Here is a 13,351-nt window from a genome sequence, read left to right as displayed (position 1 = left end):
CTCTAAGTTCTGATAGATATGAGTTACCTAACTGGTCAACCATTACTACCAGTGTGTACTTCTCTAAGTTCTGATAGATATGAGTTACCTAACTGGTCAACCATTACTACCAGTGTGTACTTCTCTAAGTTCTGATAGATATGAGTTACCTAACTGGTCAACCATTACTACCAGTGTGTACTTCTTTAAGTTCTGATAGATATGAGTTACCTAACTGGTCAACCATTACTACCAGTGTGTACTTCTTTAAGTTCTGATAGATATGAGTTACCTAACAGGTCAACCATTACTACCAGTGTGTACTTCTCTAAGTTCTGATAGATATGAGTTACCTAACTGGTCAACCATTACTACCAGTGTGTACTTCTCTAAGTTCTGATAGATATGAGTTACCTAACTGGTCAACCATTACTACCAGTGTGTACTTCTCTATGTTCTGATAGATATGAGTTACCTAACTGGTCAACCATTACTACCAGTGTGTACTTCTTTAAGTTCTGATAGATATGAGTTACCTAACTGGTCAACCATTACTAGCAGTGTGTACTTCTTTAAGTTCTGATAGATATGAGTTACCTAACTGGTCAACCATTACTACCAGTGTGTACTTCTCTATGTTCTGATAGATATGAGTTACCTAACTGGTCAACCATTACTACCAGTGTGTACTTCTCTATGTTCTGATAGATATGAGTTACCTAACTGGTCAACCATTACTACCAGTGTGTACTTCTCTAAGTTCTGATAGATATTAGTTACCTAACTGGTCAACCATTACTACCAGTGTGTACTTCTTTAAGTTCTGATAGATATGAGTTACCTAACTGGTCAACCATTACTACCAGTGTGTACTTCTTTAAGTTCTGATAGATATGAGTTACCTAACTGGTCAACCATTACTACCAGTGTGTACTTCTTTAAGTTCTGATAGATATGAGTTACCTAACTGGTCAAACATTACTACCAGTGTGTACTTCTTTAAGTTCTGATAGATATGAGTTACCTAACTGGTCAACCATTACTACCAGTGTGTACTTCTCTATGTTCTGATAGATATGAGTTGCCTAACTGGTCAACCATTACTACCAGTGTGTACTTCTCTATGTTCTGATAGATATGAGTTACCTAACTGGTCAACCATTACTACCAGTGTGTACTTCTCTAAGTTCTGATAGATATTAGTTATCTAACTGGTCAACCATTACTACCAGTGTGTACTTCTTTAAGTTCTGATAGATATGAGTTACCTAACTGGTCAACCATTACTACCAGTGTGTACTTCTTTAAGTTCTGATAGATATGAGTTACCTAACTGGTCAACCATTACTACCAGTGTGTACTTCTCTAAGTTCTGATAGATATGAGTTACCTAACTGGTCAACCATTACTACCAGTGTGTACTTCTTTAAGTTCTGATAGATATGAGTTACCTAACTGGTCAACCATTACTACCAGTGTGTACTTTCTAAGTTCTGATAGATATTAGTTACCTAACTGGTCAACCATTACTACCAGTGTGTACTTCTTTAAGTTCTGATAGATATGAGTTACCTAACTGGTCAACCATTACTACCAGTGTGTACTTCTCTATGTTCTGATAGATATGAGTTACCTAACTGGTCAACCATTACTACCAGTGTGTACTTCTTTTAAGTTCTGATAGATATGAGTTACCTAACTGGTCAACCATTACTAGCAGTGTGTACTTCTTTAAGTTCTGATAGATATGAGGTTACCTAACTGGTCAACCATTACTACCAGTGTGTACTTCTCTATGTTCTGATAGATATGAGTTACCTAACTGGTCAACCATTACTACCAGTGTGTACTTCTCTATGTTCTGATAGATATGAGTTACCTAACTGGTCAACCATTACTACCAGTGTGTACTTCTCTAAGTTCTGATAGATATTAGTTACCTAACTGGTCAACCATTACTACCAGTGTGTACTTCTTTAAGTTCTGATAGATATGAGTTACCTAACTGGTCAACCATTACTACCAGTGTGTACTTCTTTAAGTTCTGATAGATATGAGTTACCTAACTGGTCAACCATTACTACCAGTGTGTACTTCTTTAAGTTCTGATAGATATGAGTTACCTAACTGGTCAACCATTACTACCAGTGTGTACTTCTTTAAGTTCTGATAGATATGAGTTACCTAACTGGTCAACCATTACTACCAGTGTGTACTTCTCTATGTTCTGATAGATATGAGTTACCTAACTGGTCAACCATTACTACCAGTGTGTACTTCTCTATGTTCTGATAGATATGAGTTACCTAACTGGTCAACCATTACTACCAGTGTGTACTTCTCTAAGTTCTGATAGATATTAGTTATCTAACTGGTCAACCATTACTACCAGTGTGTACTTCTTTAAGTTCTGATAGATATGAGTTACCTAACTGGTCAACCATTACTACCAGTGTGTACTTCTTTGAGTTCTGATAGATATGAGTTACCTAACTGGTCAACCATTACTACCAGTGTGTACTTCTCTAAGTTCTGATAGATATGAGTTACCTAACTGGTCAACCATTACTACCAGTGTGTACTTCTTTAAGTTCTGATAGATATGAGTTACCTAACTGGTCAACCATTACTACCAGTGTGTACTTCTCTAAGTTCTGATAGATATTAGTTACCTAACTGGTCAACCATTACTACCAGTGTGTACTTCTTTAAGTTCTGATAGATATGAGTAACCTAACTGGTCAACCATTACTACCAGTGTGTACTTCTCTATGTTCTGATAGATATTAGTTACCTAACTGGTCAACCATTACTACCAGTGTGTACTTCTCTAAGGTCTGATAGATATGAGTTACCTAACTGGTCAACCATTACTACCAGTGTGTACTTCTCTAAGTTCTGATAGATATGAGTTACCTAACTGGTCAACCATTACTACCAGTGTGTACTTCTCTAAGTTCTGATAGATATGAGTTACCTAACTGGTCAACCATTACTACCAGTGTGTACTTCTTTAAGTTCTGATAGATATGAGTTACCTAACTGGTCAACCATTACTACCAGTGTGTACTTCTCTAAGTTCTGATAGATATGAGTTACCTAACTGGTCAACCATTACTACCAGTGTGTACTTCTCTATGTTCTGATAGATATGAGTTACCTAACTGGTCAACCATTACTACCAGTGTGTATTTCTTTAAGTTCTGATAGATATGAGTTACCTAACTGGTCAACCATTACTACCAGTGTGTACTTCTTTAGGTTCTGATAGATATGAGTTACCTAACTGGTCAACCATTACTACCAAGTGTGTACTTCTCTATGTTCTGATAGATATGAGTTACCTAACTGGTCAACCATTACTACCAGTGTGTACTTCTCAATGTTCTGATAGATATGAGTTACCTAACTGGTCAACCATTACTACCAGTGTGTACTTCTCTAAGTTCTGATAGATATTAGTTACCTAACTGGTCAACCATTACTACCAGTGTGTACTTCTTTAAGTTCTAATAGATATGAGTTACCTAACTGGTCAACCATTACTACCAGTGTGTACTTCTTTAAGTTCTGATAGATATGAGTTACCTAACTGGTCAACCATTACTACCAGTGTGTACTTCTTTAAGTTCTGATAGATATGAGTTACCTAACTGGTCAACCATTACTACCAGTGTGTACTTCTCTATGTACTGATAGATATGAGTTACCTAACTGGTCAACCATTACTACCAGTGTGTACTTCTCTAAGTTCTGATAGATATTAGTTATTTAACTGGTCAACCATTACTACCAGTGTGTACTTCTTTAAGTTCTGATAGATATGAGTTACCTAACTGGTCAACCATTACTACCAGTGTGTACTTCTTTAAGTTCTGATAGATATGAGTTACCTAACTGGTCAACCATTACTACCAGTGTGTACTTCTCTAAGTTCTGATAGATATGAGTTACCTAACTGGTCAACCATTACTACCAGTGTGTACTTCTTTAAGTTCTGATAGATATGAGTTACCTAACTGGTCAACCATTACTACCAGTGTGTACTTCTCTATGTTCTGATAGATATGAGTTACCTAACTGGTCAACCATTACTACCAGTGTGTACTTCTCTATGTTCTGATAGATATGAGTTACCTAACTGGTCAACCATTACTACCAGTGTGTACTTCTCTAAGTTCTGATAGATATTAGTTACCTAACTGGTCAACCATTACTACCAGTGTGTACTTCTCTATGTTCTGATAGATATGAGTTACCTAACTGGTCAACCATTACTACCAGTGTGTACTTCTCTATGTTCTGATAGATATGAGTTACCTAACTGGTCAACCATTACTACCAGTGTGTACTTCTCTAAGTTCTGATAGATATTAGTTACCTAACTGGTCAACCATTACTACCAGTGTGTACTTCTTTAAGTTCTGATAGATATGAGTTACCTAACTGGTCAACCATTACTACCAGTGTGTACTTCTCTAAGTTCTGATAGATATGAGTTACCTAACTGGTCAACCATTACTACCAGTGTGTACTTCTTTAAGTTCTGATAGATATGAGTTACCTAACTGGTCAACCATTACTACCAGTGTGTACTTCTCTAAGTTCTGATAGATATTAGTGACCTAACTGGTCAACCATTACTACCAGTGTGTACTTCTATAAGTTCTGATAGATATGAGTTACCTAACTGGTCAACCATTACTACCAGTGTGTACTTCTTTAAGTTCTGATAGATATGAGTTACCTAACTGGTCAACCATTACTACCAGTGTGTACTTCTTTAAGTTCTGATAGATATTAGTTACCTAACTGGTCAACCATTACTACCAGTGTGTACTTCTCTAAGTTCTGATAGGTATGGGTTACCTAACTGGTCAACCATTACTACCAGTGTGTACTTCTTTAAGTTCTGATAGATATGAGTTACCTAATTGGTCAACCATTACTACCAGTGTGTACTTCTCTAAGTTCTGATAGATATGAGTTACCTAACTGGTCAACCATTACTACCAGTGTGTACTTCTTTAAGTTCTGATAGATATGAGTTACCTAACTGGTCAACCATTACTACCAGTGTGTACTTCTCTAAGTTCTGATAGATATGAGTTACCTAACTGGTCAACCATTACTACCAGTGTGTACTTCTTTAAGTTCTGATAGATATTAGTTACCTAACTGGTCAACCATTACTACTAGTGTGTACTTCTTTAAGTTCTGATAGATATGAGTTACCTAACTGGTCAACCATTACTACCAGTGTGTACTTCTCTAAGTTCTGATAGATATGAGTTACCTAACTGGTCAACCATTACTACCAGTGTGTACTTCTTTAAGTTCTGATAGATATGAGTTACCTAACTGGTCAACCATTACTACCAGTGTGTACTTCTTTAAGTTCTGATAGATATGAGTTACCTAACTGGTCAACCATTACTACCAGTGTGTACTTCTCTAAGTTCTGTTAGATATGAGTTACCTAACTGGTCAACCATTACTACCAGTGTGTACTTCTCTAAGTTCTGTTAGATATGAGTTATCTAAGTGGTCAACCATTACTACCAGTGTGTACTTCTCTAAGTTCTGTTAGATATGAGTTACCTAACTGATCAACCATTACTACCAGTGTGTACTTCTCTAAGTTCTGTTAGATATGAGTTATTTAACTGGTCAACCATTACTACCAGTGTGTACTTCTCTAAGTTCTGTTAGATATGAGTTACCTAACTGGTCAACCATTACTACCAGTGTGTACTTCTTTAAGTTCTGATAGATATGAGTTACCTAACTGGTCAACCATTACTACCAGTGTGTACTTTTAAGTTCTGATAGATATGAGTTACCTAACTGGTCAACCATTACTACCAGTGTGTACTTCTCTAAGTTCTGATAGATATGAGTTACCTAACTGGTCAACCATTACTACCAGTGTGTACTTCTTTAAGTTCTGATAGATATGAGTTACCTAACTGGTCAACCATTACTACCAGTGTGTACTTCTCTAAGTTCTGATAGATATGAGTTACCTAACTGGTCAACCATTACTACCAGTGTGTACTTCTCTAAGTTCTGTTAGATATGAGTTACCTAACTGGTCAACCATTACTACCAGTGTGTACTTCTCTATGTTCTGTTAGATATGAGTTACCTAACTGGTCAACCATTACTACCAGTGTGTACTTCTTTAAGTTCTGATAGATATGAGTTACCTAACTGGTCAACCATTACTACCAGTGTGTACTTCTTTAAGTTCTGATAGATATGAGTTACCTAACTGCTCAACCATTACTACCAGTGTGTACTTCTCTAAGTTCTGATAGATATGAGTTACCTAACTGGTCAACCATTACTACCAGTGTGTACTTCTCTAAGTTCTGTTAGATATGAGTTACCTAACTGGTCAACCATTACTACCAGTGTGTACTTCTCTAAGTTCTGTTAGATATGAGTTACCTAACTGGTCAACCATTACTACCAGTGTGTACTTCTCTAAGTTCTGATAGATATTAGTTACCTAACTGGTCAACCATTACTACCAGTGTGTACTTCTCTATGTTCTGATAGATGTGAGTTACCAAACTGGTCAACCATTACTACCAGTGTGTACTTCTTTAAGTTCTGATAGATATTAGTTACCTAACTGGTCAACCATTACTACCAGTGTGTACTTCTCTAAGTTCTGATAGGTATGGGTTACCTAACTGGTCAACCATTAATACCAGTGTGTACTTCTTTAAGTTCTGATAGATATGAGTTACCTAATTGGTCAACCATTACTACCAGTGTGTACTTCTCTAAGTTCTGATAGATATGAGTTACCTAACTGGTCAACCATTACTACCAGTGTGTACTTCTTTAAGTTCTGATAGATATGAGTTACCTAACTGGTCAACCATTACTACCAGTGTGTACTTCTCTAAGTTCTGATAGATATTAGTTACCTAACTGGTCAACCATTACTACCAGTGTGTACTTCTCTAAGTTCTGATAGATGTGAGTTACCAAACTGGTCAACCATTACTACCAGTGTGTACTTCTTTAAGTTCTGATAGATATTAGTTACCTAACTGGTCAACCATTACTACCAGTGTGTACTTCTCTAAGTTCTGATAGGTATGGGTTACCTAACTGGTCAACCATTACTACCAGTGTGTACTTCTTTAAGTTCTGATAGATATGAGTTACCTAATTGGTCAACCATTTCTACCAGTGTGTACTTCTAAGTTCTGATAGATATGAGTTACCTAACTGGTCAACCATTACTACCAGTGTGTACTTCTTTAAGTTCTGATAGATATGAGTTACCTAACTGGTCAACCATTACTACCAGTGTGTACTTCTCTAAGTTCTGATAGATATTAGTTACCTAACTGGTCAACCATTACTACCAGTGTGTACTTTTTTAAGTTCTGATAGATATGAGTTACCTAACTGGTCAACCATTACTACCAGTGTACTTCTTTAAGTTCTGATAGATATGAGTTACCTAACTGGTCAACCATTACTACCAGTGTGTACTTCTCTATGTTCTGATAGATATTAGTTACCTAACTGGTCAACCATTACTACCAGTGTGTACTTCTCTAAGTTCTGATAGATATGAGTTACCTAACTGGTCAACCATTACTACCAGTGTGTACTTCTTTAAGTTCTGATAGATATTAGTTACCTAACTGGTCAACCATTACTACCAGTGTGTACTTCTCTAAGTTCTGAGAGATATGAGTTACCTAACTGGTCAACCATTACTACCAGTGTGTACTTCTCTAAGTTCTGATAGATATGAGTTACCTAACTGGTCAACCATTACTACCAGTGTGTACTTCTTTAAGTTCTGATAGATATTAGTTACCTAACTGGTCAACCATTACTACTAGTGTGTACTTCTTTAAGTTCTGATAGATATGAGTTACCTAACTGGTCAACCATTACTACCAGTGTGTACTTCTTTAAGTTCTGATAGATATGAGTTACCTAACTGGTCAACCATTACTACCAGTGTGTACTTCTCTAAGTTCTGTTAGATATGAGTTACCTAACTGGTCAACCATTACTACCAGTGTGTACTTCTCAAGTTCTGTTAGATATGAGTTATCTAAGTGGTCAACCATTACTACCAGTGTGTACTTCTCTAAGTTCTGTTAGATATGAGTTACCTAACTGGTCAACCATTACTACCAGTGTGTACTTCTCTAAGTTCTGTTAGATATGAGTTATTTAACTGGTCAACCATTACTACCAGTGTGTACTTCTCTAAGTTCTGTTAGATATGAGTTACCTAACTGGTCAACCATTACTACCAGTGTGTACTTCTTTAAGTTCTGATAGATATGAGTTACCTAACTGGTCAACCATTACTACCAGTGTGTACTTCTTTAAGTTCTGATAGATATGAGTTACCTAACTGGTCAACCATTACTACCAGTGTGTACTTCTCTAAGTTCTGATAGATATGAGTTACCTAACTGGTCAACCATTACTACCAGTGTGTACTTCTTTAAGTTCTGATAGATATGAGTTACCTAACTGGTCAACCATTACTACCAGTGTGTACTTCTCTAAGTTCTGATAGATATGAGTTACCTAACTGGTCAACCATTACTAACAGTGTGTACTTCTCTAAGTTCTGTTAGATATGAGTTACCTAACTGGTCAACCATTACTACCAGTGTGTACTTCTGTATGTTCTGTTAGATATGAGTTACCTAACTGGTCAACCATTACTACCAGTGTGTACTTCTTTAAGTTCTGATAGATATGAGTTACCTAACTGGTCAACCATTACTACCAGTGTGTACTTCTTTAAGTTCTGATAGATATGAGTTACCTAACTGGTCAACCATTACTACCAGTGTGTACTTCTCTAAGTTCTGATAGATATGAGTTACCTAACTGGTCAACCATTACTACCAGTGTGTACTTCTCTAAGTTCTGTTAGATATGAGTTACCTAACTGGTCAACCATTACTACCAGTGTGTACTTCTCTAAGTTCTGTTAGATATGAGTTACCTAACTGGTCAACCATTACTACCAGTGTGTACTTCTTTAAGTTCTGATAGATATGAGTTACCTAACTGGTCAACCATTACTACCAGTGTGTACTTCTCTATGTTCTGATAGATATGAGTTACCTAACTGGTCAACCATTACTACCAGTGTGTACTTCTCTATGTTCTGATAGATATGAGTTACCTAACTGGTCAACCATTACTACCAGTGTGTACTTCTCTAAGTTCTGATAGATAAGAGTTACCTAACTGGTCAACCATTACTACCAGTGTGTACTTCTCTAAGTTCTGATAGATATTAGTTACCTAACTGGTCAACCATTACTACCAGTGTGTACTTCTCTAAGTTCTGATAGATGTGAGTTACCAAACTGGTCAACCATTACTACCAGTGTGTACTTCTTTAAGTTCTGATAGATATTAGTTACCTAACTGGTCAACCATTACTACCAGTGTGTACTTCTCTAAGTTCTGATAGATATGAGTTACCTAACTGGTCAACCATTACTACCAGTGTGTACTTCTCTAAGTTCTGATAGATATGAGTTACCTAACTGGTCAACCATTACTACCAGTTTGTACTTCTTTAAGTTCTGATAGATATTAGTTACCTAACTGGTCAACCATTACTACCAGTGTGTACTTCTTTATGTTCTGATAGATATGAGTTACCTAACTGGTCAACCATTACTACCAGTGTGTACTTCTCTAAGTTCTGATAGATATGAGTTACCTAACTGGTCAACCATTACTACCAGTGTGTACTCTTTAAGTTCTGATAGATATGAGTTACCTAACTGGTCAACCATTACTACCAGTGTGTACTTCTTTAAGTTCTGATAGATATGAGTTACCTAACTGGTCAACCATTACTACCAGTGTGTACTTCTCTAAGTTCTGTTAGATATGAGTTACCTAACTGGTCAACCATTGCTACCAGTGTGTACTTCTCTAAGTTCTGTTAGATATGAGTTATCTAACTGGTCAACCATTACTACCAGTGTGTACTTCTCTAAGTTCTGTTAGATATGAGTTACCTAACTGGTCAACCATTACTACCAGTGTGTACTTCTTTAAGTTCTGATAGATATGAGTTACCTAACTGGTCAATCATTACTACCAGTGTGTACTTCTCTAAGTTCTGATAGATATGAGTTACCTAACTGGTCAACCATTACTACCAGTGTGTACTTCTCTAAGTTCTGTTAGATATGAGTTACCTAACTGGTCAACCATTACTACCAGTGTGTACTTCTCTAAGTTCTGTTAGATATGAGTTACCTAACTGGTCAACCATTACTACCAGTGTGTACTTCTCTAAGTTCTGTTAGATATGAGTTACCTAACTGGTCAACCATTACTACCAGTGTGTACTTCTTTAAGTTCTGATAGATATGAGTTACCTAACTGGTCAACCATTACTACCAGTGTGTACTTCTTTAAGTTCTGATAGATATGAGTTACCTAACTGGTCAACCATTACTACCAGTGTGTACTTCTCTAAGTTCTGTTAGATATGAGTTACCTAACTGGTCAACCATTACTACCAGTGTGTACTTCTCTATTACCAGCCGAAGGAACTGTTTCAAGTGATATTGTTTCTTATAACTGATCAAGCTACTTAAAGTGACCTTTTTATAATGTATCAGTTTCATGTAGCTGACGTCTAGTAACTAATTTAACAAGCAGTCAAACAGTTATGTTGATTTAGCCACAAGTTTTTGTAAAACACGTTACTTTGTATTTATCGCAATGGAGACTGATTTACTTCACCGTACTTTGAATTAACAATCATGGTTAATGGAAGATCATTCGAATAACGCATCACAACTAATATTTACTTAATATCAAACTTTGGTAATCAGATACGACACACGAATTGTACTTAACTAATGTACCTAGAAAATATTCATAATATCAACGTTCTTTTTTGAACAATAAAAAGCTGACAAGTACATGTTATTGTAATAGTAACAGGAGACACTCACATGTTATATACCTCTCATTATAACAACTGTCTATATGTTTTCACTATTCCCTCTAACGACTTTCTAATGGTGTTTGTTAAAATAGTTGTTTTAATTTTCTGATAAAACAGTTCCATGCCGTGGTTAATTATTGTACATGTAGAATAGTTCTTGTGTCAAGGTGACTTTGTATATTCAGAAATTTGTTCGTCATATACGTATTACAATTGAGAAACTGTTTATGGAAAGTGTGTTTTGTCTTTAACTTTCCATGTCATACAGCAAACTAAAAATATCTATATCTCTTCGAGGGAAGCCTAAAGCAATAACGAAACTTCATTGAATGATTGAAGATAACTCACACATAATCAGGTTTACGTAAACGACATAGTTGTATATTATTCACATAGAATCAGGTTTTCAGAATGATACTTACTTCTGTTCACTTCAGATGTTAACACCTTCGTCTCGATGGATGATACTTCTGTTTACTTCAAATGTTAACACCTTCGTCTCGATGATGATACTTACTTCTGTTCACTTCAAATATTAACACCTTCGTCTCGATGGATGATACTTCTGTTTACTTCAAATGTTAACACATTCGTCTCGATGGATGAAACTTCTGTTTACTTCAAATGTTAACACCTTCGTCTCAATGGATGATACTTCTGTTTACTTCAAATGTTAACACCTTCGTCTCGATGGATGATACTTACTTCTGTTTACTTCAAATGTTAACACCTTCGTGTCGTTGGATAATACTTTCTTCTGGTGTCTGATCGTCTGTCAAGTGAATCTATAAAGTATAATCTTAATGTGAAGCAGTGGAAACTCTGAACTTGTCGACCAGGAACCTGAGTCACCTAAGTAGCTTCTTTTATCAAATAAAGCGACTTTTTAGTAAAGGTCGAGATTGGCGGGATGGTCTCTACAGTACGCAGTTATAACAGATTTACACCACGTGGCGTAGTACACAAAACTAGAAGGGACAGTTATAACAGATTTACACCACGTGGCGTAGTACACAAAATTAGAAGGGACAGTTATAACAGATTTACACCACGTGGCGTAGTACACAAAACTAGAAGGGAAATCACCAGGAGATCCATAACATTATACAACACTTCAAAATACATTTACACATTATAACATTTAAAAACAACACATAATGGGTTGAAACATTTCGTAGAAATATGAGGACGGTTAGAAAGCACCATAAACCAGTAAATGTCGTAATAAAACTGGTGACATAGATATCCTGATTAAGTTAGATACTGTGACTACAGTTCGTGATTATTGTGATAATATAACTGAATGTCTATTGATATGGATAACATGATTAAACATCCTAAAAGAAATGTTTAGTTTAACGGTTTCAGCTATAGTGACCTAAATAAGCTTACATACGTCAACTTTGAACAAATTTCATTTCCATTTCAGTGCCAAGAAATAAATAGATAGAAAATATGAGTTACACGTAGAGATAATTAAACAGGATTGTTGGTAATAAACCTCAGATAGATTGTGGTGAAGTGTTTATATTGAAACACAAATCTCTGTGAATATTTCAATCACGTTAAAAGCTGTATGTAATTTATAACAAAACATTGTATATAGTAGCAAGAAACGTACGTAATTTTAATTACGAAATTTCATTAGCCTGCTTTTCCGTTATGACAAATTCTTGAACTGCCTTCTCTAATTTCTCGATTTTAGATTATACAATTGTCCATTTGAACTGGCTTGCTTTGTTGTGAAAGATTAGTCAAGTCTTAAATGAACTGCGTTGAAATATTTTAAAACTTTGTGTTATCTAAACAACATTTAAGTATAATTTCAACGCCGTATGTAAGATTTCTTGAAGAAATACGAAAATATTGAAACATTGTAGCGAATCTCTTTCCACCAGACGTAGACTACTAAGGTTGTACACAAGTCACTAACCACCGTTTGGATTGTAATTTTCTTACTTGTATTTGACATTTCTCCAATATTCAATATGTACTGCACACATTAGGTTCACCATTTTGTTATTAACCCCATCTTTTATTAATTAATTATTTATTTACAAGCTATAATCTGAGTACCAAGTTTGATCAAGAAGAGGAAATTCGATGACGTCTTCGCATTTTTTTCATCACTTAACCTCTCCAGTGCGTTGCCATGACAACAGTCAGAAATGTGGATAACAACAGGTAATAAAGTTGCTAGGGCGACATACATGTACATTCAGGTTTTATAGACCGCGTTAACAACCGTACCTGTAATATTTGATGTGTTCATATACATTTTTCCTGTTCGATTATCTTCCTGTACCGAAATTTTCTTAAACGACAGTTATCTATGTATTCGTTACATCTGCAATATTGAACTTGAAACCTGCACATCCACTT

At 35.9% G+C, this 13,351-nt stretch overlaps 1 long non-coding RNA gene across 1 annotated transcript in view; it reads right to left on the bottom strand.

Moving 5' to 3' along the window:
* LOC143250217 (uncharacterized) overlaps positions 1–12,221 on the bottom strand; it is a 30,220-nt gene extending 17,999 nt beyond the window's left edge. Inside the window, exon 1 of the long non-coding RNA XR_013028084.1 lies at positions 11,392–12,221. This is a non-coding gene — a long non-coding RNA (uncharacterized LOC143250217). The remainder of the gene's footprint in view (positions 1–11,391) is intronic.
* Positions 12,222–13,351: the final 1,130 nt, after the last annotated feature.

The sequence above is a fragment of the Tachypleus tridentatus genome, chromosome 5, assembly GCF_004210375.1.
Source record: "Tachypleus tridentatus isolate NWPU-2018 chromosome 5, ASM421037v1, whole genome shotgun sequence".
NCBI classification, from domain to species: domain Eukaryota; kingdom Metazoa; phylum Arthropoda; class Merostomata; order Xiphosura; family Limulidae; genus Tachypleus; species Tachypleus tridentatus.
Note: the sequence above shows the minus strand (reverse complement) of the source record. Positions and strands in the feature narration are given on the sequence as shown.